The following is a 26,646-nucleotide window of genomic DNA, read 5'->3' as shown; positions in this document are numbered from 1 at the left end:
GTTTCCCTCTGCCCCCTCTGATACCAAAAGATTATCAAGGCAGGATTGTTTTGACTTTTTTGTCGTACCTTCTTTTTTTTCACCACTGAGTTGTCTCAGATTTTTCCAGAAAACCTTCATCACAGTTATCTCTGCAATCTCTGAACTAAAAAAAGCACACTCAGAGAAAGTGCTTGAATATCACAAGTGCATTGAATATCAATGTGCTAAATTGAATTAAACTTTTGGATTGATATAGCAGTGCATTTTAAAGTTTCTTATGTTTGCTTCAAAACATGCAAGGAATGCAGCTACATTGAATTTCTGCATGTTATATCAGCTTAGTCAGAAATATAATTTGGAAGCTTTAAAAAAATCTAACAATATACATTTTGAGCAGAAATCCTGTGAACCATAAACACAAAGCTTTTACAGTGTCCCAGTATAACAGATATAGTGCCCTTGCTGACCTTAATAGGAACACTAAAGTGACAGATCAAGGTAGTTGTGATACTGATAACTCAAACAATCAAGGGATTATGGTCCGAGATGAAGAACTTACTTTGGAAAAGTGTGTATCAAGTATTACAGATCAGTCACACAAGAAGAGCACAGTATTAATTAATTGATTCCTTGTACTTGTTGACAATTAATTAATTAATTAATTGTCAACAAGTACAAGGAATCAAGTAACAGTATAGACATACTGGACACATGGGAAAAAAGGCACAAATAAAAGAATATAAATAGGCAAAAATAGCCATAAACACATAGAATGATTACATATAAATGGGGACACTAGGACAGGGACGGTAGGCACGCTGGTATGCTTATGCACACCGTCTTAGGGGCCTCTTTAGAAACATGAAAGGTCCACGGTAAACAGTTTAAGGTAAAAGGTATGGGGATTAGCGAGACTAACAACAGGATCAATTAAGCCTGTCTGTCAAAAACACAGGAAATCAGGAGTCTGCTCTTTAGAAGGCCAGATCCTGAAGATCAAACTCAAATACTTTGGCCACTTAATGTGAAGGAAGGACTCACTGGAGAAGAGCCTAATGCTGGGAAAGATTGAGGGCAAAAGAAGAAGGGAACGGCAGAGAATGAGGTGGCTGCATGAAGTCACGGAAGCAGTCGGCATAAGTTTAAATAGTCTCCAGGGGCTGGTAGAGGACAGGAACGCCTGAAGGAAAGTGTTGTGACTCCATTCCCCGAACCTGGCCCCATGCCCAAAAGTGACTCCGAGAGTGAGGGGGAATGGGCTGGTAAGGCTTACCTTGGGAGCGCCGATGCCTTTGGCCCGGCTCCAGGAGCCAGAACCCGGCCAGTCGGAGGATGTAATGAGGCCGTCATCCCCTGATTCCTCCCTCCCTCAGGCTACGCCTTCAGACCCATCATCATCATCATCATCATCATCAAGCTTGGATTAACCCGCGCTTCAGAAGATTAGAGAGGCAGCGTCATCAAAGGGAAGGATATATAAGGAGCTTTGGGACTGCTTGCACTCCACAGGGAGCAAAAGATTAGCTGAACCATTTCAAAGAGAGCTGAAGTCTTACTCTGCAAGTCATTTGTTTGAATTTTGGCAAGCTGCTGCAATTTCTCTGCCAGGACTGATAAGAGCCGTGAATCCATTGGCTGAAGGCCAGCTCATTACTCTGAAGTGGAGAAGGAAACAGAACAGAAAGTTGTCCATGGGGTCATAATGGGTCGGACATGACTTCGCAACTAACAATAAAAAAAAACTTTATCTTGGTTTTTTATATGTTCTGCAGGACATAAATTGCTGGGAATCATTTGAAATCTAGTGATATAATATAATAAAAAAATTAAAAGGTAAAATGTAAGATAAATCTACTTGATTGGGGCTGCAAAAATCAAAATCATGATATGGCAGCAAAGACTAGAAATTTCCCATACCTATTTGCTGTCATCTAGCGGTTATCTATGTTTTTCTGCCGAAAGCAGGAAGTCTTTAATTGGTTAAGATAGAAAGTATATAACCTTCTATTAAAAGTTTCTTGGATAATCTACAATAACACATTTCTTCTTCTTTGCTCATCTGAACTACCAAACACAAACATATTTCCCTATTTCTTCAAGGATTACTCAATGGCATGGAACAGCGTTTCAGTGTTCTAGCTGCTCCAGCCTAGAAAAGATAAACTCTGTGTTTTTGCAGCATCTGTAAATTCTGCATCAACATGATTGTCATGAGTCCACATGGGACCCTTAAAAGCATTTGGAAGTTGTAATTCATGCAAAATGCAGCAACAAAGTTGTCAAGCAGTAGTCAATATAAGGATTGTATGGTTCGTGCACTGAAAGATTTCCATCGGTTCTCATTTACTTAGGAGTACTGAAGGGATCACCTCCCTTGTTACAAATCTCTTATGATTGTTAAGTTCTACAGGTACGAGCAGGATTTTTTTTTTCTTCAAAAGACCTCTCCTACAAATCTGAATGATTAGACATGGCTGGCTTTTTGTCAGAAGACTGTCTTTCTAATACATAAAGAGGGCTTTTTGCAATGGTCCCAAGAGTTGCATTTGGCCCATTTTCCCAGGTTTAACACAAAGAATACTTTCTATTTCTAAGAACAAAAAAATGTGTGTGCTGGATACTTAATAGGAAAGTGTACTTTTGGAGAGCAGATTGTATAACATGGTCTACAGCACAGAAAGTAAACAGTTTCATCCTAAAATCAGCTCGTATGGTGAAATCTTATCTCTATTTACATAAAAGCAAAAACAATCCAACCTATCAAAAACAGCACTACAAAAAACAGATTAGAAACACAAGTTAAAATAGGGAAGAAAATGGTAAGTGAACACCTGTCTACCCTAGACGAGTTCAAATCACCAGGACCGGATGGATTACACCCCAAGGTTCTGAAGGAACTGGCAGACGTGATCTCAGAACCACTGAACTATATCTTTCAAAGATCCTGGAGCACAGGGGAGCTGCCAGAGGACTGGAAAAGAGCTGATGTAGTTCCCATCTTCAAAAAGGAAAAAAACAGATCCAGGAAACTACAGACCTATCAGTCTGACCTCAATACCGGGGAAGATTCTGGAAAAGATAATCAAGCAACGAATCACCGAACACCTAGAAGCAAACAAAGTAATAACCAAAAGCCAACATGGGTTTGTCAAAAACAGATCATGCCAGACTAATCTTATCGCATTCTTTGACAAAATGACAAAATTAGTAGACCAGAGGAATGCTGTTGATATAATTTACTTGGACTTCAGTAAAGCATTTGATAAAGTAGACCATAACCTACTACTAGATAAAGTAGAAAAATGTGGGTTAGACAGCACCACCACCAGATGGATTCATAACTGGCTGACCAACCGCACTCAACGTGTAGTCCTCAACGGAACTACATCCACATGGAGGGAAGTATGCAGTGGAGTACCCCAAGGCTCTGTTTTAGGCCCAGTACTCTTCAACATCTTCATCAATGACTTGGACGAGGGGATAGATGGGGAACTCATCAAATTTGCAGATGACACCAAGCTGGCAGGAATAGCCAACACTCCAGAAGATAGGCTCAAGTTACAGAAAGATCTTGACAGACTTGAACATTGGGCGCTATCTAACAAAATGAAATTCAACAGTGAAAAAAGTAAGGTTCTACATTTAGGCAAAAAAACCAAAATGCACAGGTACCGTATATGTGGTACCTTGCTCAATAGTAGTACCTGTGAGAGGGATCTTGGAGTCCTAGTGGATAACCATTTAGATATGAGCCAGCAGTGTGCAGCAGCTGCTAAAAAAGCCAACACAGTTCTGGGCTGCATAAACAGAGGGATAGAATCAAGATCACGTGAAGTGTTAGTGCCACTTTATAATGCCTTGGTAAGGCCACACTTGGAATATTGCATCCAGTTTTGGTCGCCACGATGTAAAAAAGATGTTGAGACTCTAGAAAGAGTGCAGAGAAGAGCAACAAAGATGATTAGGGGACTGGAGGCTAAAACATATGAAGAACGGTTGCAGGAACTGGGTATGTCTAGTTTAATGAAAAGAAGGACTAGGGGAGACATGATAGCAGTGTTCCAATATCTCAGGGGTTGCCACAAAGAAGAGGGAGTCGGGCTGTTCTCCAAAGCACCTGAGGGTAGAACAAGAAGCAATGGGTGGAAACTGATCAAGGAAAGAAGCAACTTAGAACTAAGGAGAAATTTCCTGACAGTTAGAACAATTAATAAGTGGAACAACTTGCCTGCAGAAGTTGTGAATGCTCCAACACTGGAAATTTTTAAGAAAATGTTGGATAACCATCTGACTGAGATGGTGTAGGGTTTCCTGCCTGGGCAGGGGGTTGGACTAGAAGGCCTCCAAGGTCCCTTCCAACTCTGTTGTTATATTATATTATTTCATAACAAAATCTTATAATGAATATGCAATCCATATCAGGTTTCTATAAGATTATTACCCAAGCACAAAAGATAGCAGGCAGAGATTGAAAGACATTGTGATAAATGAGTATTATTATATTATACTAGAAAAGCCCTAATGAACAGGAACCCAGAAAGTGGTGTAGGGGTTAGCTTATAAAGTAGATAACTTCTTACTAAGTTTAGTAAGGAGTTGGACATACATTATGTGAGCATAATACCTTTCTTCTGGGGCCCAAGCAAAATAACCATAGCAGCAACTGTAGCTCTGTGCTTCCATCTAGCAGACATATAGATATTAGGTAGTAGACGTTTACTACTATTGCACAACAAATAGATACTACAGCACTAAATAGCAATTTTTGGGTTTTTTCTCATGCCAAAGAATGAAGAATTAAAAGGGATTTGATTCATTTGAATTAGCAATACATTCTATAGAATAAATATGAGTGATCCAATTAAATGTTTTGTTTAGTTTTAATATTGCAGCCAGTTTAACATTAAGTTCATCATTGAAGAAATTTAACTTTTGAAATTTGCAGCCAGAAGCAAATTTAATAAATAAATAAATAAATAAATAAATAAATAAATAAATAAATAAATAAATAAAAATAAAGTTTTATTTTTGTTTTGGGAATGGTGGGGAATTATGATGCAGCTGACTATTGGGTTCACAATATTCATAATAAGCTATTGGGTTCACAATATTCATAATAAGCTATTGGGTTCACAATATTCATAATAAGCTATTGGGTTCACAATATTCATAATAAGCTATTGGGTTCACAATATTCATAATAAGCTATTGGGTTCACAATATTCATAATAAGCTATTGGGTTCACAATATTCATAATAAGCTATTGGGTTCACAATATTCATAATAAGCTATTGGGTTCACAATATTCATAATAAGCTATTGGGTTCACAATATTCATAATAAGCTATTGGGTTCACAATATTCATAATAAGCTATTGGGTTCACAATATTCATAATAAGCTATTGGGTTCACAATATTCATAATAAGCTATTGGGTTCACAATATTCATAATAAGCTATTGGGTTCACAATATTCATAATAAGCTATTGGGTTCACAATATTCATAATAAGCTATTGGGTTCACAATATTCATAATAAGCTATTGGGTTCACAATATTCATAATAAGCTATTGGGTTCACAATATTCATAATAAGCTATTGGGTTCACAATATTCATAATAAGCTATTGGGTTCACAATATTCATAATAAGCTATTGGGTTCACAATATTCATAATAAGCTATTGGGTTCACAATATTCATAATAAGCTATTGGGTTCACAATATTCATAATAAGCTATTGGGTTCACAATATTCATAATAAGCTATTGGGTTCACAATATTCATAATAAGCTATTGGGTTCACAATATTCATAATAAGCTATTGGGTTCACAATATTCATAATAAGCTATTGGGTTCACAATATTCATAATAAGCTATTGGGTTCACAATATTCATAATAAGCTATTGGGTTCACAATATTCATAATAAGCTATTGGGTTCACAATATTCATAATAAGCTATTGGGTTCACAATATTCATAATAAGCTATTGGGTTCACAATATTCATAATAAGCTATTGGGTTCACAATATTCATAATAAGCTATTGGGTTCACAATATTCATAATAAGCTATTGGGTTCACAATATTCATAATAAGCTATTGGGTTCACAATATTCATAATAAGCTATTGGGTTCACAATATTCATAATAAGCTATTGGGTTCACAATATTCATAATAAGCTATTGGGTTCACAATATTCATAATAAGCTATTGGGTTCACAATATTCATAATAAGCTATTGGGTTCACAATATTCATAATAAGCTATTGGGTTCACAATATTCATAATAAGCTATTGGGTTCACAATATTCATAATAAGCTATTGGGTTCACAATATTCATAATAAGCTATTGGGTTCACAATTTATGTCACGACCAAAAACTCATTGGTATTCTCCACACATGACAATGATAACTAGACTGTCATTGAAATGTCTACAGAAAATCTTTCTCTTTGCTGTCAGCTGGTGGTCGGCTGAAGTTTTGCATCTCCCTTCTGGTAGCCCTATTGAAATCCATTCCATGTTTTGTCTCATTCCAAAGAATGAAGAATTAAAAGGGGATTTGATTCATTTGAATTAGCAATACATTCTATAGAATAAATATGAGTGATCCAATTAAATGTTTTGTTTAGTTTTAATATTGCAGCCAGTTTAACATTAAGTTCATCATTGAAGAAATTCTAACTTTTTGAAATTTGCAGCCAGAAGCAAATTTAATAAATTTAATAAATAAATAAAAATAAAGTTTTATTTTTGTTTTGGGAATGGTGGGGGAATTATGATGCAGCTGACTATTGGGTTCACAATATTCATAATAAGCTATTGGGTTCACAATTTATGTCACGACCAAAAAACTCATTGGTATTCTCCACACATGACAATGATATAGTGCTGCATAAAACTAAATAAATGTGTGACAATACACAACTGCCACCTGCTTATTTCTAATTAGTGCTGTCAACCAAGTACAGACTGTTTTTGTTGCTGATTAGGTATGTTGCTCTTAATTCAAATGAATGATTTAGATGAGATCCTCAGAATTTTGATAAAGGAAAAAACCTTAAATAATATCTGTATAGGTAATTTTTTTAGTTGTAGTAGAAAAAAATGCTAATTTTAAATTAAATGTAAAACATACTTTCCCAATAGTAAGCAAAGGAAAATGAAATAGAGAGTACCTAATTTTCAGAGAAATTAGAATAGAATTTTTTATTGGCCAAGTGTGATTAGACACACAAGGAATTTGTCTTGGTGCATATGCTCTCAGTGTACATAAAAGAAAAGATACGTTCATCAAGGTACAACATTTACAACACAAATGATGGTCAATATATCAATATAAATCATAAGGATTGCCAGCAACAAGTTATAGTCATACAGTCATAAGTGGAAAGAGATTGGTGATGGGAACTATGAGAAGATTAATAGTAGTGCAGATTCAGTAAACAGTTTGACAGTGTTGATGGAATTATTTGTTTAGCAGAGTGATGGCCTTCGGGAAAAAACTGTTCTTGTGTCTAGTTGTTCTGGTGTGCAGTGCTCTATAGCGTCGTTTTGAGGGTAGGAGTTGAAACAGTTTATGTCCAGGATGCAAGGGGTCTGTAAATATTTTCACGGCCCTCTTCTTGATTCGTGCAGTATACAGGTCCTCAATGGAAGGCAGGTTGGTAGCAATAAGACATAACACTGAAAATGCTGCTACTCTACAAAAAGACCTTGACTATGTGTCAGAATGGTGAAACAATTGGCAACTCCAAATCTGAACCAAAAATGCTCTTTCTTACACATTGGCAAAAAAATCAGAACACAAAATACAAGTTAATGGATACGACCTAACAGATGACCCTCACTCTGTCAAAGACCTTGGAGTATTCATCTCAAATAATCTAAGTTCCAGAGCTCACTGTAACAGCATTGCTAAAAAAGCATTAAGAGTTGTTAACTTAATCTTGTGTAGCTTCTTCTCCGGTAATATTGAATTGCAAACTAGGGCATACAAAACTTTTGCCAGACCAATTCTTGAATAAAAGCTCATCTGTCTGGAACCCACACTGCATATCGGACATTAATACAATTGAACGAGTCCAGAGATATTTCACAAGAAGAGTCCTCCACTCCTCTGCTGGCAACAAAATACCTTATGCCAACCAGACTCAAAATGAGAACAGGATATGCCTGGAATCACCAAAGTTTTCTGTAATGATATAAGCTTGATAGCAATCTTCAGTGTTTGGGCTAAAAACTGAAACTCAAATTTGTGAGTGCCTCTGTTTATGTTTATGTCTTTGTCAGTGGTGTTCATATGATGCGATCCTGTGGTCTGGAACACTGTAGATATCAACCAGAAGTTAAGGCTTAAATTAATAGTGCATCTTTCCTCCAGGAACATAGGGTCTACACTATAACTTCTTGATTTTTTTCCTCACCATAGTAACCCCAAGAGTTAGGATGGGCTGGGAAATCAAGCCTAAAACCATTCAGGGATTTAAAGGGCAATACTGACAATTTAAATTGTGTCCAATAGGCAACTGGTAGATAACATTGCAAATCTTTCAATGCATCATCATATGTTCCCTATATTTTGCACCTGTTGGCAGCTTCTTTGTCATATTTTCTATCATGGCAATTCCAGATACTTTCTGAAGAATAATCTCATGGAAAGACAGGTTGTTACAGGTAAAAAGAATTTACTTGTAATTTATCTTGTAGTAATCAAGACAGGTAAAGCATGAAGATAGGTCTGAATAATTTATAATAAGGGGCGTGCATAAGCGCACAAAAGTGCCTACCATTCCTGTCCTATTGTTCCCTTCATCATATCAAATTGATATAGTTGATATATATTTTTTTTTACATATATGTATATATTTTCTTCAAAATATGTTGTTTTATCTATGACATCAATACAATTGAACGTGTCCAGAAATATTTTACAAGAAGAGTTCTCCATTCCTCTGTAAACAACAAAATACCTTATCCCACTAGGCTTGAAATCCTGGGCTTGGAAAACTTGGAACTCCGTCGCCTTCGACAAGACCTAAGTTTAACTCATAGAATCATCTATTGTAATGTCCTTCCTGTCAGAGACTACTTCAGCTTTAATTGCAATAATACAAGAGCAACCAATAGATTTAAACTTAATGTCAATCGCTTTAATCTAGATTGCAGAAAATATGACTTCTGTAACAGAATCATCAGTGCTTGGAATACTTTACCTGACTCTGTGGTCTCTTCTCATAATCCTAAAAGCTTTAACCAAAAACTTTCTACTATTGACCTCACCCCATTCCTAAGAGGACCATAAAGGGCGTGCATAAGCGCACAAACGTGCCTACCGTTCCTGTCCTATTGTTTTTCTTTTCTTCTTCATATATATATATATATATATATTTGTTTTCTGAGGTTTTCACGGGTGTTTGTATATAGGTCTTTGGTTGTTCGGGTTTTCTCCCGTGTAAAATTGGAAGTGTCTTGGCGAGCTTCTGGGAGCAATGTGTGATCGCAGCTGTTTCTTCCTTTTAACTGCTAGTGGGGGTTTGAACTGATTGGGTGGGAGCTTGGCTGTGCTCTGATTGGATGGGGGGTTTTCTGTGCTCTGATTGGCTGGGGTGTGTCCTGTGTTGGGGGGGGGGCTGGGTTGTGCTCAGTCTAGCCGGTGGTGCAGGGGGATTTGAGCTGGTGAGCTGCATAGCTGTTGTTTGGCTTTGTGGTCGTGCTACATCTTCATAGTGGGTGTCAGTCTGCTGCATGAATGGATTGGAGGGGTTTGAAATGGCTAATGTTGCAGCTGCGGTCTGGCTTCTGGTCCTTGGTCGTGCTTCATGATCAGTGTGGGTTTGGGTCTGCTTTCTGGGTGGATGTGCGGTGGTGACATCCTGTGTGGACCTTGTGAGTGTGGGTCTGGTGTCATTCCTCGTGTTAGGGACTCGTTTGTCAATAAGGCGGGTTTCCAAATGGCTGGTAGGCGGAGGTGTCATCTCGTTTGTTCATGCTGTGTGGGCGTTTTCTATCTCAATGGCTTCTCTGATTATTCTGTTGTTAAAGTGTTCAGTTTTGGCGATAGTTCTGGTCTTTTAAAGTCAATATCATGTCCTGTGACTTTAAAGTGTTGGACCAGGAAGAAGTTGGTTCCTCTTTTGACTGAGTTCTTGTGTTCTTCAATGCGCACTTATTCTTCTGTTGGTTTGTCCAATGTATGTGGTGGGGCAGGCAGTGCATGGGATTTCATATACTCCTTGATTTTCTAACTCAATTTTGTCTTTGGGGTTTCTTAGGATGGTGGATATTTTTCTGTTTGTGCAGAATGCTGTCTTGATGTTGTGTTTGTGGAGGATCTTGCTGATTCTGTCTGTGGTGCCTTTTATATATGGGAGGAGGGCTGTGCCGTTTTCTTGTTCTCTGTCTTGGATTTTAGTGGGGGGTTCTTTTTGGATTAGCTTGGTAATCTTATTTGTTTGGAATCCATTGGATGTTAGTACGTTAGTGAGAGTGTCTAGTTCGGGTTTTAGGTGTTGTTCATCATCAAATCCAAACCCCCATCCAATCAGAGCACAGCCAGGCTCCCACCCAATCAGTTCAAACCCCCACTAGCAGTTAAAAGGAAGAAACAGCTGCGATCACACATTGCTCCCAGAAGCACGAAGCTGAAGCCTGAAGATGACGAATGAGACTTCGTCGAAACGTCGCCAAGACACTTCCAATTTTACACGGGAGAAAACCCGAACAACCAAAGACCTATATATGCTTATACCTTTATATACTATATAACCTTTCTCTATGATAGTTACATATATTGTTGTGACAAAATAAATAAATAAATAAATAAATAAATAAATAAAATATGACAATTGTTTGTGTATACTGTTGTGACAAAAAGAAATAAAAAAAAATTAGGAAATGTTGCAATTGGTCCACTAGCTATAATTATACAAATGCACTCCAGGCTGCAGTCACCACCACCACCTACAAATCCAGTGAGGGATGCAGATTAAGGACCATTCCCAAACTGCAAACCTGCCCTATCTAGTGAAAGAACATCCCTGTCAAGAAGATGCTTTACATCACAGCAAAAACAGTATCTCTCTACCAGATGACCCATAAGGATACAATGGCTGACGATAACAAAAACTGCTGAGAATTTCAAAGAACTGAGTAGGGTCACACTCCATACTCACTTATAACTCTGGGCATAAAATTTTTATTAAAGCAATCTCAATAGCGTTTCCTGGATGCAACCCGATTAAAATTGGATTAGAAAATTACTTCTATGGGGGGTTATTAGGATCTGCAAGGATTTTTTTTTTTCACTGTAATTAAGAGTGGAATATTTGAAGTCACCTATAATTAGAAAGATCATCTGGGTGTTTATTAGCTTTCCTGATAATGGTGTTCTATTTGCCTCTTTGAAGAAAGCAAGGACACATCCTACATTAAAGAAGCAGTAATCAGCTTCCTTAACCTTGGCATCAATCCTAAACTAATCAATTTAATCTGCCAGGAAGAGAAAAGGTTGAGCATACTTGCACATTCCCTATCCACCTCCTTGATATCTACCAGATGAAGACAATCCATATGAAACTGACAAGTGCCAATATTCTCTCTCTACAATTGCATCTGCACTGTAGACCAAATGGCAGCAAACCTGTCACTTGTGCAAAGAATTATGAAAGTTCACAACAAGATTCCAAATATCCTTCCCACCTTCTTTCAACAACTTTCCAGAAGACATAAAATGTGTAAAAACATTGTCAACTGTCAGTGTGTAAGAAATTATGAGCTGGGATAGCCATAACAACAAGTCAGCCAATGGGAACTGTTTGGTGACTAAGAAACAGGATCTGTTGTGAACCAGGCGAGACAGCTCAGAGCCTGGCCATGGCTTAGCTTGACTGTACTGTATATACAGTATATAAGGATTTTTTTCTGATTTATTTTAAATCCTGATACCTTTCCATATTTATCAATTACTTCCAACAAAAATCTACTTGAATTTATAGGATTCATTAACGTAACCACTACATCATCTGCAAAAGCTCTAACTTTGTACTCATATTGTCTAATCTTAATTCCCTCTATTTTCATTAATTCTCGTATTTTATCTAATAATGGTTCCAGAGTCAAAACAAACAATAATGGTGATAAGGGACATCCCTGTCTTGTTCCTTTCGCAATCTTAATAACTTCTGTCAAACTACCATTTACTATAATCTGTGCTGTTTGCTCTCCATAAATCGCTTTAATTATTCTAATAAAACAGTCTCCAAATTGCATTTTCTCTATTAATTTAAATAAAAAATCCCAATGCAATCGATCAAAGGCTTTCTCTGCATCCAAAAAAATAAGTGCTGCTGAAGTATTCTTCTTTTCCAAATATTCCAATATATTAATAATCTGTCTAACATTATTCCTCATCTGCCTCCCTTTTATAAAACCAGATTGATCAGTATGAATTCTTTGTTGTAAAACTAACATTAATCTATTTGCTATTATTTTTACAAAAATCTTATAATCATTATTTAAAAGTGAAATCGGCCTATAGTTACCAGGTTTAGAGCAGTCTTGCTCCTCTATCGGTATCAGTGAAATAAAAGATGTTTTCCATGACGGGGGTATTCCCACTCCTAATTGTATCTGATTAAATAATTCTTTAAGTGGGCCTAATATTTCATCCTGTGTTTTTTTATAATAAGTTGCTGTAAGACCATCTGTACCAGGGGTTTTCCCCATTTTTAATTGTTTAATTGCCTCCACTATTTCTCCAGTAGCTATCGGCCGGTTCAGCTCCTCCCTCTGTTCTAATGTTAGAATATTCACCTTATAATCTTTCAAATAATCATAAATATCCCTATCCAATATTTTGTCTTTTGCATATAGTGCAGTATAAAATTCTGAGAATGCCTTTTTAATTTTATCCTGTTGATATGTCTCTTTACCTTTATATTCTATTTTTTGTATGACACGTGCTTTCTGTTTCTTCCTTAAATTATATGCCAACCATCTCCCAGGTTTATTTGCATTACAAAAAGTATTATGTTTAGCATATTGTATATTCGTTGCCACCTGGTCTGCCATTAACATATTAAATTGACTCTGTAATATTTTTATAGCCTCTTTAAGTTTATGATCTTGTGGGTTTTGAATTAATAACTGTTGCTTCCTTTGAATTTCTTCTTCCAAATATCTACGCTGCTTTTGTTTATTATTCCTTTGCCTGTTGTCCAAATAAATCAATATCCCTCTAATAAACGCTTTGCTCGCTTCCCACACAGTTCCTATAGGTGTCCCTTTGTACATATTAAAATCAAAAAATTCTTTTAACTGTTTCTTACAATAAGTTACATTATCCTCATATCTAAACAGATTTTCATTCAACCTCCATGTTCTACCACCTTTTTTCCCTTGTAATAATTCCATCCATACTGGGCTATGGTCAGTTAAACACCTCGAAATATCTTCGTTTTCTTCACCCTAGAAAGCAAGTCATTAGAAATTAAAATAAAATCAATGCGTGAAAAAGATTGATGCCTATCAGAAAAAAAAGTAAAATCTCTCTCATCTGGATTCCGTAACCTCCATATATCTCTAAACTCAAAGTCTTCCATCATTTCAAAAAAAGATTTTGGTAATTTTGCATGTATAGGTATCTTCTTGGAGGAAGTTCTCTTATCCCTTCTTGTATCAATTACTCCATTCCAGTCTCCTAATAAAATAAACGAACTATAATCCCAGAGGGTCAACCTCTCATGTAACATTTTGTAAAACTTTTCTTGTTGCTGATTAGGTGCATAAATACCTATCAACAAAGTCTTTTTTGCATCTATCACCAGTTCAATAGCAATAAATCTTCCTTGAATATCTGCCTCAATTAGCTTAGCTGGTATATCCTTCCTGATATATACAACAATTCCATGCTTCTTTTCCAAAGCTGATGCAACAAAATGGTTACCCAATTTTGAATTAATTAAATATTTTGGTCTGATAATTTTATATGTGTCTCTTGCAAACAAATCACATCATTTTAAATTGTTTCAAGTAGTGAAATATTTTCCTTCTTTTCTGAGCTGAATTCAAGCCATTAACATTCCATGACAAGATTCTATTTGCCATTACTGGCCTCCTGAAGCTTTGAAGCAGACAACGGAAGCTCCTCCTCCGGTATCTTCCGTCTAGCTCCTCCCACAGCTTCCATAATGGGATCCTGACTTTTACTTTGAGACTGTTGCTCTTCTTTACGCTTAAGGGCTCCTCTTGTCACCCTTTGCTCTTGTGGTTCCTCTAATACTGGCAGCAATAAAGGCTCTTGGGTCACCACGCCTTCTTGAGTCTCTTGAAGTTTTCTATCACTTCTATTTCGACTTTCAAAACTGTAGAAAGAAAATCCTTTGCCTTTAAAACCGTGTCAATTCTATATCTCCTTCCTTGATAGAATAGTGTCAGTCCAACTGGCACCTCCCATCTGAATTGAATCTGATGTTTTTTAAGTTCTTGTGTAAAAAAAGCAAATTGCTTCCTGTCTCTTAACATCTTTGAAGGAATCTCTTTCAACACCTTCAACTCCTGTTCTCCAATTTTTAAAGTTGTCTGATATGAAACTTGCAGAATTTGATTTCTCATAGTCCTTTTCACAAAATAAACCACAATGTCCCGAGGAAGCTTTCTCTGTCTTGCAATCCAAGAATTAACTCTATATATTTTATCAATTTGGTAAGCTACCTCTTGGGGTCCGCTTCAATAAATTCAGCCAATGCTTCTGATATAATTTTTCTTAAGTCTTCCACGCTCTTCTCGCATACCACGAATTCTAAGAGCTCCTTCCATAAGTTTATATTGTAATATCACAACCTGATCTTCATTTTGATCCACTTTTTTCTGAACACCTTTCATTTCATCTTCTAAATACTTATTTGACTGAGAGATCTGTTGCATTTCCACTTCCAATCCTTCAATTTTTTTACTCAGTCCTTGAACTGCCATAAGAATATCTTCTCTTATTTTTGCATTAAAATTCTCCATCATCTCTTTTTGCCTATCTTCAGAAAGTTTTAATTGTTCTTTCAATATTTCCTCAAGACTTGGTTCAGATCCCCTTCTTCCAGAAGGCTTTAAAGGTTTAGCTGCCATTCTGTCTTCAAAAGAATCAGGAATTCAAACTTAATAACTCTCCTTCCCCCCTTTCAGTATAAAAAAAACTCCGTTTGTAACAATCCACAAGTAACGCTGCTTCATCGTACTAAAAAATTTTACTTTCACTTTTAGACGCCATTTTAAAAGTCAATTAATCAAAGACAAAGAAAGGTTTCAAATTTCAAAAAGGGAGTCGGTACTTGCCGTGCTGATTCTACATCAAAGTTCGAACGCTTGTGAAATTCCCGTCTGCTTGGAATATCAATCAATTTAATAAGTTCTCTAGAGCAGAAGCAACATTCCTCTCCTTTTCCCTGATAAAAACAGGGGCGTGCTGAAGTTGGAAGGAGTGGAATTCGGTGGGGTCATAAATCCAGGAAAATTCGCTCTTAAGAGCAAACCCCCTGTCAGACCTGCCACTCTTCCACAATTCTGATAATCTCTTTCACCCAGAGATTATGCTAAGCTCAGTGAACAGTGATTTATTTTCTGTTTCACTGACTTTTACAATCTTCTAACACGGAGTGCTCTGTTTGAGCACCCAGCAGGAGGGTGACGTCACTGGAGCCTCCCAGTGATAATTAAAAATATGTCTATACAACAGAAACAAAAACTAGAGGAAATGACAGGATTTGAGGTAGTAAAAAAGGTTAAATATTTAGGGGTCTATATTAGCTCATCGAACAAGAAACTTTATAAGAATAATTATGACTTGCTATGGCAAAAAGTTCAGAATGATATGAATGGCTGGAAGAAATTGCAGTTATCCCTATTGGGAAGGATTATGCTATTAAAATGAATGTGTTACCTAGATTTTTGTTTCTGTTCCAGATGATACCTATAATTAAAAAGGATAAAATTTGGAAGATTGGCAGAGTGGGATTAATAAATTTATATGGCAGGGTAAAAAGGCGAGGTTAAAATGAAAATAATACAGGATTCACGGGAAAGAGGTGGTTTAAGAATGCCTAATTTTAAACTATATTATGAAGCAGTAACCTCTCAGTAATAAGTGACTGGTTTAACTTAACAGAGGAAAGAATTTTGAATATAGAAGGTTATGACTTGTTATATGGATGGCATGCGATTTATTTTATGGAAAAAGTGGATAGGGCTTTTAAGAATCATGTGTTGAGAAGTGCTCTTTATGGTCTGGAATAAATATTCCTATAAATTAGATTATAAGATTCCTATATGGGCGAGCCCTAGACATGCAATAGAGAATATAAATATAGAACAGAAACAGGAAATGATTACATATAAAGAACTTTTGTATGCTGAAGGAGGTAGACTGCAATTAAAATCATTACAGGTATTAAATGAAGAAGGGAGGAATTATACTTGGTTTCAATATGGGCAAATAAGTGCTAGATGGAAAGAAGATCAAAAATTGGTATAATGCAAAGGAGGAAAATTTAATAAAGCAAATTAGAAATCAGACCCACGAGCATATAAAGAGATTGTATAATGTGTTGCTTGAAATAGATTCGAAAAGGATTTGGTAAAGGATTGTATGATAAAATGGGCACAGAATATTCAGGAACCAATAATGTTGGAAACATGGGAGAAAATTTGGGTTAGAAATGTTAAGTTTACACAAGCACAGAATTTAAGGAAAATTTTATAAGATGTTTTATAGATGGCATTTAGATCCCAAAAATTATCATGTATGTATCCTAATATCCAAGCGAAATGTTGGAGGTGTGATTGTGATGATGCTACATATTTTCATATTTGGTGGACTTGCAAGAAAATTAAGGTCTTTTGGATAAGAATTTGGTGGATTATTCAAAATGTACTGAAGAAGAAGATAAAGTTCCTGCCACAATTTTTCCTTTTGGGAATTATAATGGATTGTACAGGGATTGAGACTAAACTGATTTTGAACTTAATAACAGCAGCAAGACTGTTGATTGGACAATACTGGAAGAAGAAGAGATACCTACAATAGAAGAATGGATATTGAAAGTTATTAACTTGGCTGAGATGGCTAAAATCTCAGCGTTTTAAAAGACAATACGCAGGAAAGATATTTAATTGAATGGAAAAAATGGATTGATTATCTACAAAACAGATATCAGATTAAGAAATATCAGATTGCCTTTGAATAATTAGAAAGTTATTTTATGTAATGGGGAGGGGGTTGGGAGACGAAAAGCTTTGGATGTGGTTATTTGGATTGGACTTTACCTTGTGATTGACCCGGAAGCCGGGGTGGGGAGGAGGGGATTTTGTGTTTTTTTTTGTTTTTTTTTTGTGGGGGGGGAAGGGAAAAAAGGGGGAAAATGTTTTTGTTTTTTTTAAAACTCTTTCAATAAAAAAAAAAAAAAAAAAAAAAAAAATACAGTATATAAGGATTATTATCGCTTTTGTGATTATATTGATTCTGTGTTTCTGGATTCTGAGTTCTGGTTCTGGCTTCTGCTGCATGAGTATTGTATACATGCATCATGCTTTATATTTCTGTCTTGGTCCTATTAGATCTCTCAGCGGCTTTTGATACCATCGATCATGGTATCCTGCTGCGCCGACTCGAGGGACTTGGAGTGAGGGGCACTGTTCATCGGTGGTTCTCCTCCTACCTCTCCGACCGGTCGCAGACGGTGTTGACGGGGGGACAGAGATCGACCCCAAGGCGCCTCTTATGTGGGGTGCCGCAAGGTTCTCTCGCCTCTTCTGTTCAACATCTATATGAAGCCGCTGGGTGAGATCATCCGTGGTTTTGGGGTGAGTTGTCATCTATACGCTGATGATACCCAGCTCTATATTTCCACCCCTAACCATCCCAATGAGGCTGTTGAAGTGATGTCCCAGTGCCTGGGGGCCGTACGGGTTTGGATGGGGAGGAACAGACTCAGACTAAATCCCACCAAGACCGAGTGGCTGTGGATGCTGGCGGCCCGGTACAGTCAGCTAATTCCATCACTGACCATTGGGGGCGAACTATTGGCCCCCACGGAAAGGGCTCGTAATCTGGGCATCCTCCTGGATGCACAGCTGTCTTTAGAAGATCATATGATAGCTGTCACCAGGAGAGCTTTTCATCAGGTTCGCCTGATACGCCAGTTACGCCCCTTTCTGGATCGGGCTTCCTTATACACGGTCGCTCATGCCCTTGTTACATCCCGCCTGGACTACTGTAATGCTCTCTACATGGGGCTCCCCTTGAAGGGTACCCGGAGACTCCAACTGGTCCAGAATGCGGCTGCGCGGGTGATAGAAGGAGCACCTTGTGGCTCCCGTGTAACACCCCTCCTGCGTAGTCTGCACTGGCTCCCGGTGGTCTTCCGGGTTCACTTCAAGGTACTTGTTATCACCTTTAAAGCGCTCCATGGCCTAGGGCCGGGATATTTACGGGACCGCCTACTGCCACCATTAACCTCTCACCGACCAGTGTGCTCTCACAGAGAGGGCCTCCTCCGGATACCGTCAGCTAAACAATGTCGGCTGGCGACCTCTAGGGGGAGGGCCTTCTCTGTGGGGGCCCCTACCCTCTGGAACGAGCTCCCTCTGGGGCTTCGTCAACTCCCCGATCTCAGGTCCTTCCGCCGCGAGCTGAAGACGTTGCTGTTTCGAAGAGCAGGACTAGCTTGAACGTAGTTTTTAAATTGGGATTTTTAAAAAAGGGGTTTAATTGAGGTTTTAAATTTGTATTTAAAAGTTTTAGGGCATCAATTGAATTTAACTGTCTATTCTTTTAGCTGTTTATATGTATTATATGTTTTCTGTTGTTTTTTGGCTGTGAACCGCCCTGAGTCTTTCGGGAGATGGGCGGTATACAAATATAATAATAATAAATAAATATTACTGTATATAAAGACGTTTCTTTTATACATGAATCCTGCTGAATTGTTTACCTGGTTGGATTGCTGAAAAGTCTAACATCAACCTGTTCTGTGCAGAAGGGTTAAAAATAAGGTTTTTCTGCTGCAGCCAAAACCAAGAAGCAGAATTTCCAATGGGCATGAACAAGGGCCTATTTCAATTCCAGTACAATTCATTGCACAAATTCTCCATTTGTGTTTGAAATCTTTACTTCTCTGTTCTCAGCTCTATAATAATCCAAGGTATCCAATGAGTTGTTTAGGAGTGGCAATGTCAATTGCCAAGATCATTTTCAAATTACAAAAATCAGTCAGAACCTCAACAATATCATTTATGGATGGACAGAAGTTTTTCAAATGCATTGGGATTCATCAGGAGCCAATAGGAATATTTTAACTAGTCCTCCATTTTAGAAAGCTCTTCTTTTTTTGCAGCATTAGTACCAATGAAAAAGAATAACAAATCCATGCTGCATACACGTTGCTAGATACGAATTGGGGCACATCTCTAGTGATTAGGACAGATCTGAAATCTAAAATGACTTGTGAACAATCTCAACATGGACATTGAATCCTCAAAATCATGGACAAGTCACTATCATGCCTGAGATCACTCCAGAAATTTTTTTATTATTATTATTATTTTTATTTTTGCATTTATATCCCGCCCTTCTCCGAAGACTCAGGGCAGCTTACACTATGTTAAATTAGGTCCCCTTCCCTCTTTCTCTCAGTCAAGTGTCTATATTGCATGTTAAGTCATCACTTTCAATGAGGAATAAATCCTAGATAGCAGATGCTTTATAAATAACTGAGCTAAATTTAAAAAGCAGAACCTTTAGAGAGGTAAATCTACCACCTTTCATTTACTCTTTCTTTGTAAACTGAAACCTGAAAGGAAGGGTGGCTAACAGATCAGGATCTCACCAGTGACACAAGTTAAACTGTGATAAGGTTTGGTGGCTTGTTGTAGAGTCTGCCATCATATCTAACCTACTTGTTATTTTAATGTATGTAAGGCCTTACTCCCTTTTCTCTCATCATTTCCTAAAACATCCTCTACCGCTAAGGAAGTGTATCTGAGAATGTCTCTACTCCAGAACCCAAATCTTCATTGTCATCTTTAACATTTTCAGAAGCATATTGCCTCCTTATTTTCTCCTTAGGTTCTAGGGATTCTGCCAGAAATATTGGAAGAATATCCCTTAAGTTCTCTAAACCTGAATTGAACCTAAGAGCAAAATTATTGCCAGTGTGGGTAAAAAAATTGGGATAGACAAGTCTGGTATAATCATCTCATGACAACCTCTTTGATCACTTGAAGATTGTACACACTATTTTCAAGAGTAGCCCCTGTCCGAGCAGTAAAATAATTCATTAGCTCATGGTGGGGCTGGGAACTTAGTTCACTCACATCTTGTGACCAGAAGGTTCTGCTATTAGGTTCACTTTTATTCCTAGACATTTTCTTTGTACAAAGAAAATTGTTTCTTATTTTGGTAGATATTCAATCTATATGATGCAAATGGAGAAAGAAGGGTTACTGACATAAAAGATTGAGGAAAATCTAATGGTCTTTGCCTCTTTGCTGATGCTTTCCCCACCTCTTCTCTGCAGACTTCCCTTCTATTTGACTTCCCTGACAAGGCTGGGAATAAGTATGAAGCTTGCAACATCAACTGATTTTTCCCTTCCGTCTCTGCCCCTGTTTCACTACCTCAATAAATTAAGCCGAACAACAATAGAGATGAAAAGAAGCAGGACAATGAGGTAAATGTAGCAGAAAGAAATTTGAATTGTAATGAGGAGAGCTAATCAAGAAAAGAATGGACTATGTAGAAACCACTAATGAACTTCTAAATAAATTCAAAAGGTTAATATTGCTCTAAGAGATATGATGAGAATCCTAATGTGGAAAAAAGGAGTTTTAGCTATGGTGCTGTTCTGGCTGTATGCTGTCCTTCTGTATCATATGGAATCTCAGTATCAGCACTGTGTGAAGTGTATGTATCCCAGTTCTAATGTCAAGAATATTTTCATTTTACTTCCCTCCTTTCCAGAAATAATTTTCCTATATTTTACATCCATGCAAACACATAGATAGAGAGGGAGATGTTTCCCCTTTTTGGAATTGCATGCTTACCCTCCCCATGCTAATAAGTGCTGGATTTGTATAGCTGTTCTTGTGCTTCTTTCTATTGTTAATTAGAGTCTCTGCCACTTGATACTCCTAAGCAGTTGCCATGTCACCAGGGCATGACCTGGCACACAACAAGGAGTTAAAAGTATGGTCCAGGAAATCAGGAGCACATCAAGTGACAGAGTTCACACAATACAGAAACCCATTATGTGGCTTCTTTGGTTGGGGCATACTGCAAAGTGTGAACTTGGCCACTATGGTTTGGAAACCACACTTTATGGAATAGAAGGCTGTTACAAATCCAGCCAATTATAGTTATCAAGAAATCTCAGCTTGCCATATTGAACCATAAGTGCACAGAAGGCAGTGAAAGCTTCACTGCATTCTGTCTGGACAGAGTTTGATAGAGTAGATAAAAATATCACATTAAATTACCATAATTATGTAGACTTTATAAAATGTTCTATGTTATGCACTAACTTGTATTTCAGCCCATTCTCAATATTCCTTACAAAGTTATTGGATCTACCATAAATCTGGCTTTAGAATAAGTTTTTTAATGGTTATTTTAATTTGTACATAAATGTTTTATTTGCCTGTGAACCGCCCTGAGTCCTTCGGGAGATAGGGCGGTATATAAATATGAATAAATAATAATAATAATAATAATAAATCCTTTAGAGTTCTTCAAAACATGCTTTGAAAGAGTGTGATAGTTAATACATCAGTAGCTTCACTGTGGTATATAGTCCTCAAGAAAATTCACTAGACTAAATGTCAATAAATTTCAAAAATATTCTTTAAAATGGCATTTGTCAATACTCTTTTTGGTTATTGTTGTTTCTGTTAGTTGTGAAGTCATGTCCAAGCCATCACGACCCCATGGACAACGTTCTTCCAGGCCTTTTTGTCCTCTACCATCCCCTGGAGTCCATTTAAGCTCATGCCGACTGCTTCAGTGACTGCATCCAGCCACCTCATTCTCTGTCGTCCCCTTCTTCTTTTGCCCTCAATCTTTCCCAGCATTAGGCTCTTCTCCAGTGAGTCCTTCCTTCTCATTAAGTGGCCAAAGTATTTGAATTTCATTTTCAGGATCTGGCCTTCTAAAAAGCAGTCCGAGTTGATCTCCTCTAGGACTGACCGGTTTGATCGCCTTGCAGTCCAAGGGACTCGCAGGAGACTTTTCCAGCACCATAGTTCAAAGGCCTCAGTTCTTTGGCACTCAGCCTTCCTTATTGTCCAACTTTCACAGCCATACATTGCAATAGGGGAAAACTATAGCCTTGACTATACGCACTTTTATTGGCAGGGTGATGTTTTGCTTTTTAGTATGCTATCTAGATTTACCATAGCTTTCTTCCCCAGGAGCAAGTGTCCTTTAATTTCTTGGCTGCAGTCCTCAACTGCAGTGATCTGGGAGCCCAGGAAAAAAAATCTGTCACTACCTCAATTTCTTCCCCAACTACTTCCCAGGAACTGAGAGGGCCGGATGCCATGATCTTAGTTTTCTTAATATTGAGTTTCAAGCCAACTTTTGCACTCTCCTCTTTCACCTGCATCAAGAGGCTCTTTAGTTGCCCTTCACTTTCTGCCATTAGAGTGGTATCATCTGAATATCTGAGATTGTTGATATTTCTCCCGGTAATCTTAATTCCAATTTTGGATTCATCTAGCCCCACCTTTCTCATGATGTGTTCTGCATATAAGTTAAATAGGCAAGGTGAAAGTATGCAGCCTTGCCGGACTCCTTTCCCAATTTTGAACCAATCAGTGGCTCCGTGTCCAGTTCTCACTGTTGCTTCTTGACCTGTGTACAGGTTTCTCTTGTTGTTTCTACTGCTGCCAATAACATGCTGTTTGTCTGTTGTATGGCTTTAACTATTAAGCTTCCATGGTATTTTGACCAATTTAGTGAAGTCCTAACTCAATTTATGGACAGAATATCTACCTTTTTGTCTATGAATATCGTCATAGTTCTGGTACATGCAGCCAAACTTGAGATCTATGCCATCTTTGTACCATGTTCATACTTCATAGTGTCATCAGATGATGCTGGCTCACTTCTATGTTCAGTTCACAACTGAGAGGAAAGGAAATCATCAGTATTTCCAATAGCAGCAATGAGAACGTTAATGCTAAGTTTACATTCAAATTTGACAATTTACATTTCTCCTGATAAATACACAGTGGCCATATATGTGCAGGCTGCCCAGAGCTTTGAAAATATCATCTATACAGCCCCTGAAAATTGATACCATAGTCAGCAACAGGGCCAGGGAAAGTGACAATAGTAGGTTAAGCCTCTTTGTATAACTTGGAGGTAATTGTGTTGATGAAAGGAGAAATTCATTTACATACAATTTTGTGCCATTCAGGATGACAAAGACACTTAAATGTAAGTTAATTTAACATATTTTTAAAATAAAAAGGCAAACATTTACAGAAAGATAATCAAATAAAAGTGGGTATTATTATTGTTGTTATTATTCAATAGGGGACCTTAAGTGATGGTCCAATGATCTTAATATATGGTTCCTATTCTTGTTTTTAGGATGGCTGGATGAATAATTAATGTGGCTTAAGTATATCCCTAAAATCTCATTGGTTTATATATTCTGTGTACAGTATTTGGGAGTGAGGAGAAGGGGAAAAAAGTGGAATTGCTAACTGTGAATAAACAAATGCTTGTGCTGCTTACCATATCCCTAATGAACCTCTTTAAATCATACAGGGCTGTCACCTAGATCTATGGGCTACATTAGAAGACTGCCGAGCACAGGAAATGCACAGACAGTGATTTTAAAGGAAGCCTGGAGCTTATTGAGGACTAATCTAACCAACTGTAAAGCAGATGGTGAATTATGAAACATATGCTAATCTTTTGGCAGCAGATGTAAATAACTATAGATGTATATAGAACTACCTGCATATGTATACAAAGAGAGAGAGCGAAAGAGGGGGGGAGAGACAGAATACACATGTATGTGTCTCTATTATATCATATCTGTTATTTTATATCTATTGAATTGGTCCAGAAAGTGGTGGCACAGACAGTATTGGGCGTGCCTAGGGGACACCTTGGGTTTCCAAGCAGCACTGGTTGTCAGCTTGCTTCTGGCTGTGATTCAAAGTGCAGGTTGTTAAATATATTACTCTATATGGCATAGAGTCTGGTTCCCTGAGAAATCACTGATCTCACATTATATCTGTCCAGCTGGTTCAATCTTTAGGGTTGTCATACTCTGGGCTTCATCAGTTAAACAATGCTGTCAATTGGGAGCCTGCTTCAGAAGTGTGCCTTCTCTGTAGTAGCAACTGCCCTTTGGAGTGAAGTTCCTCCTGAAGTCCATATAGTCCCCCACCTACTGGGATGGATGCAGCCTATAGAGGGGAGGTGGTGTTAGGGATTACACTCAAAAGGCAGCTTCCAAGGAATGAGGGTCCACATACCAAGGATGAGAAGAAACAAGAGACAACACAGCACAGACATGGCTCAGAGATGGAGCAAGAGAGTTAGGATAGCCATCCCTAGAATCATCCCTATCCATTAGATAGGGATAGATTTAGTCTGGCAAGATTCAATCTTTATGGTGTAACCAAATCAGAAAATTAAACTTTGGGATGAGCCTGTATTTCAAAGGTCCTGAAAGGCTCTTCACCTAGGCCTTTCGTGAGGCTGGTTGATCCCCCTTTTTTCTTCATTTTTCTTGTTGTATGTTTGTTTTTTGTTTTTGTTTTTTTGCCATCTTGTTTCTTTGTATATGTGTGTATGGTTGTATTGTTATTTCTTTTTAATAATTGTAAGCTGCTTAGAGTTGCTTGGATATGCCAGATGGATGGCATATAAATTTAATGTATTATTAAATTTATGTTTTGTATAATTATATTAAATTTAGAAACTGCAGTTGTGTAGTGGTTAGAATGCAGTATTGCAGGCAGGGGTGAAATGCTCCTGGTTCGGACTGACTTGCGCAATCCGGTAGTGCTGGTGGCTGCTGGTTCGGAGGCCCAGTAGCAAAAATCCCTGCCCCGCCCTCCTCTACTGAGCTGCACCATCAGCAGAAGGTTTTTTTTTACTTTTAAAAGCCGGCTTTTCTTCAGCCAAAACATACCTTTAAAAGTAAAAACAAGCCTTTGAGGATCCCGCACCTCAGCTGAGATTGGTAGAGCCTTTAAACTTTAAAAAAAAAAGTCTCTGGCGATCTCACCTGACTTCCTCATCAGCAGAACCTTACTTTTACTCTTACTTGTAGAAAACATGTTTTCTACAAGTAAGAGTAGAGATTCTAAGGCACTTACCTGATTACTGATGAACGCATGGCTCTTTTTCCAGCCTGAAAGCAGTTTCACGTTCAGCCAGACAGAATCAATTGCTTAGCTAATCTATTTCCTCGGTGATCAACTGGCTGGCTTTGCTGGCTGAGGAACTCTGGGAACTGAAGTCCACAATAAAATAAAATAAAATAAAATAATAAAATAAAATATTTGTGCAGCTTTCTGAGATTTGGTGTTTTTCTGCCTGAGGGACTCTGAGAGTTGAAGTCCACAAGTCTTAAAGGGACCAAAGTTGGAGACCCCTGACCTATAGCATATCTATATATCTATATCTACATAGGCATATACAGTGTGTGTGTGTGTGTGTGTGCGCGCGTGTGTGTGTGTATTTGTTGAAAAGAAATGGTGGTACCCTTATTAATATGTAATTTCCAACATATAATTGAACTCATGTCATGTTCTGATATGCACTTTTGAGTGTGGCAGGGCAGGGAGATTTCCTTGCCACAATGTCACACTTACATCAGCTGCTGTAATATAATGAGTTTGAATAACAAATACCTGAGACTGCGTGGATTTTTTTTTATCTAAAGATTCTGCACTAACTGGATTTGTTAACCTCCCTTTAATATCTTTCTCTGGGGATATTTGTTTAACTTGTTCCTAGTATCATGAATTAGGGGGTATTTATTTCTTTATTTTATTTTTTTTATTTTTATTTTTTTTGTTTACATTTATACCCCGCCCTTCTCCGAAGACTCAGGGCGGCTTACAGTGTATAAGGCAATAGTCTCATTCTATTTGTATATTTTTACAAAGTCAACTTATTGCCCCCCCAACAATCTGGGTCCTCATTTTACCTACCTTATAAAGGATGGAAGGCTGAGTCAACCTTGGGCCAGGCTTGAACCTGCAGTAATTGCAGGCTTTGTGTTCTTAATAACAGGCTTTACCAGCCTGAGCTAAACCGGCCCTGTATTTTATTAGACTATATATATATATATATATGGGTTCCCTAAGATACATTTGACCTTATCTCACATAATTTCAATTAACATAGTTAAGGCCCTACTGACTGGAGGATTATGGCCAACAAAATCCAGCACACCTGGAAAATACCCAGGTTTGGAAAAACAGTCTAACTGGTATTACATAAACTGTTATCTTTTTCTTCTCTCTACTTTATTATTAACCTATTTTGTTGTCTATTAAACTCTTGACCATAAATTCCTCAAAGAAAGAATTTATTTCATAAACATTCCTGGCTGTGTACATTCGGTTCAGTTTCTCTCCTT

This window comes from Ahaetulla prasina, chromosome 3 (genome assembly GCF_028640845.1).
Source record: "Ahaetulla prasina isolate Xishuangbanna chromosome 3, ASM2864084v1, whole genome shotgun sequence".
In the NCBI taxonomy this organism is placed as follows: domain Eukaryota; kingdom Metazoa; phylum Chordata; class Lepidosauria; order Squamata; family Colubridae; genus Ahaetulla; species Ahaetulla prasina.
The sequence above is the reverse complement of the archived record's forward strand: the minus strand, read 5'-3'. Positions refer to the sequence as shown.